This window comes from Onychomys torridus, chromosome 18, assembly GCF_903995425.1.
Source record: "Onychomys torridus chromosome 18, mOncTor1.1, whole genome shotgun sequence".
Classification (NCBI taxonomy): Eukaryota; Metazoa; Chordata; class Mammalia; order Rodentia; family Cricetidae; genus Onychomys; species Onychomys torridus.
The window spans coordinates 8,532,527-8,535,778 of NC_050460.1; positions in this window are offsets into that span (position 1 = coordinate 8,532,527).

Below are 3,252 nucleotides of genomic sequence, written 5' to 3' on the forward strand. Positions count from 1 at the left end.
CATATTATTCTAGATCAGGAGATGCTGAGAGTGTGAACAAGGCTTCAGGCTCCACTTAAAACCCTGTCTTAGCGAAGCTGGAGGTAGGTGGCTCAGTGGTTAAAGCTTGCCACATAATTATGAGGGCCAGAAGTTGAATCTCCTGGAAACCCATGTAAATGCCAGATAGATTTGGCAGCCTGTGTGTAATTCCAGTCCTGGAAAGTGGAAGAAGGGAATTGATCCCTAGAGCTGGCTAGCAAGGCTAGCCATATCAGAGAGCTCTGGATTTGATTGAGAGAGCCTGCCTCAATGAATAAAGTGGAAGGGTGATTGAGGATGACTCTCAACCTCTGCACAGGTACACACAAATACAAATGGGAGGGAGGCTTCAGGGCAACCATGGGCTAGGCCCAGGCTTAATGCCAAGAAGATAAACAAGTACTGGGAGACAGAAGCCCCTGTGTGATGGAGCTTAGAGAAGCAAGCCAGCCCTGGAGAGAGAGAGAGGTCAGCCCTAACACCAAGTCCATTGTCTCTCAAGAGCCCCTGCTTTCTAAGTAGCAACTGAGCTAAAAGGTTGACCAGTTGCCATGAGGCTAAGTCCTGGAGGAAATGAAACAGAACAGGAGACCAAGCCAAGCTAGACCCACGGTTTAGAGTGGGCAGGTGGTAAAAGTAACGATGAAAAGGAGCCAGAGGATCCCAAGTAGAACACAGCAGCATAAAGGCCAAGAAGCAAGGAGATGTCAAGTAGCGTGTGGCTGGAGCACAGGGTGGGAGGGGCGGGGAAAGACTGGGCTGGTTCTGTAGATGCCATGGCAAGGATTCAGGGTGTCAACATGGGCTTCATCCCAGTTGGTGGGAAGAAGAACGAGGCTCAGCAAAGTCAACTACCACACAGCTCTCAAGTGACCCAAGAGACCAAGCCAACAATCTGTCAGATCTATTGACAAGGACCTCGGGACAGGTTTTCATCACTCTACCTATGGACCAGGATCTGGGCTCGCTGCTCCAATCTGAAATATACCAGTCAAGTTATTGGTGGCAATCACTTTATTTATTTTTGTATAGGTATTGGGTAATGCATGCCGCAGCACACATGTAGAGGTCAGAGGGATCTTATGAGAATCAGTTCTTTTCTTCTACCAAGTGGGTCCTGGGGATCGAACTGAAGTCATCAGCCTTGGCACCTTTACCCACTGAGCCATATCCCTGGCCCTGTTTGTTTATTTGGTGGCCTAACATCTTAATGTATCTCAGTCTGGCCTCAAACTTGCTAGATAGCCAAGGATGACCCTGAACTCGTAATCTTTCTGTCTCCACCTCCTGGCTGCTGGGATTCCAGGTGTGCACCACCACATCTGGTTTACGCAATGCTGAGGATGGAGCCAGAGCTTTATGTATGTCAGACAAGCACTCTACTGATGATGCCACATCCTCCACCCCTAACAGCCCATACAATGACAGGAGCTGGGGAGGTACCACTCTTCTCATTTGTATAGGAGCCAACAAGAACCAGCTGGAAGAACTAGAGGAGTCTTCCCAGGTGGAAAACTGAGGGGGGGGGGAGGCATGGGAAACAAGGGCCATCGCTTGTGAGCAAAGGTCAGGAGCGCAGAACATAGGGTCTGATGGGAGCTGGGGGATGATGAGCTACTGAGAATAGATGTCTGTAAGATACAGGTTTAAGGAACTCTGGCCAGGGCTCTGCATGTCTGAATTACCTCTAGGAGCTGTAGGCAGTCAAGGAAGGTCCTACAGGCTAAGCCAGTCAGTCTTTAGAAAAACAGAGTCAGGGCTAATGAGCTGGTCCAGTGGGTAAAAGCATTTGCTTCCAAACCTGATGACCTGGGTTCAACCCCAGGGACTCACACTGTAAAAGGAGAGAACTTCTAAAATTGTCCTCTGGCCACGACACTCATGCCTAGACAGATGAACAGACAGACAGACAGACAGACAGACAGACAGACACACACACACACACACACACACACACACACACACACAATGTAACCTTTTTATTTTATAAAGAAGACTCTGTTGCAAGAATCTAAGTGGTTGGGAACAAAAAAAAGAAGGCTGTAATAAATAGGTGAGGGGACAGAATTTAGACCAAAGGTATCTTACTTAGGATTACTACTGCTGTGATGAAACACCATGACCAAAAATAAATTGGAGAGAAAGAGGTTTATTGGCTTACACTTTCACACCATAGTCCATCACTGAAGGAAGTCAGGACAGGAACTCAAGCAGAGCAGGAAACTGGAGGCAGGAGCTGATGCATGGGCCATGGAGGAATGCTGCTTACTGGCTTACTCCTTCTGGCTTGCTACTTTCTTGTAGAACCCAAGACCACACCCTAAGAGTGGGGTGGACGTCACCCTTCTGCATTCCACCCACCTCCCAGCCTCTCCTGGGTCTGTGGACAGAGTCCATCCCTAGCCAGCCATCTTCAACCCTTTGCCCAAGTCTTTGCCAGGAACCCCAGCAGCCTACGACTTCCTGACCACAGCTCCAATAACCACTGTCCTCTCCAGCACCCGGTTCTCTGGAGGAACAAAAGGGTGGTGACACAGACTGACAGCCCCACCCCGTTTGTGTGTTTTGTTTTTCAAGGTTTCTCTGTGTAGCCCTGGCTGTCCTGGAAGTCATTCTGTAGACCAGGCTGGCCTTGAACTCAGAGATCTGTCTGTCTCTGCCTCCCAAGAGCTGGGACTGAAGGCATGTGCCACCACTGCCCATCTAGACAACCTTCCCTCTCAAAAGGGCTTTCTTTTATTTTTCTAATATTCATTTCTTTTTTAATTTTATGTTCATTGGTGTTTTGCCTGCATGTATATCTGTGTGAAGGGAGGGTGCTGGATCCCTTGAAACCGGAGTTAGAGACAGTTGTGAGCTGTCATATGGGAGCTGAGAACTGAACCCTGGTCCTCTGGAAGAGTAGCCAGTGCTCTTAACTGCTGAGCCAATTCTCCAGCCATGATCTTTTGTTTTTTCTTAGAGTGGATTTCCTATGGCCCAGGCTGGCTTCAAACTCACTTCATAGCCAAGGATGACTTTGAACCTCGGAATCTCCTGTCATTCCCTAAATGCTGAGGTCACAGGTATTCACCACTGTGCTGGGTTTATGTGGTGGTGGGGTCTAACCCAGGGCCTCATGCATGCTAGGCTAGCACTCTGCCAGGTGTGCTGCATCAAAAATGCATTACTTTGACAACATCCCTATGAGGCGCTCCTATGTTCCAAGGAGGGAAACTGAGGCATGACAGA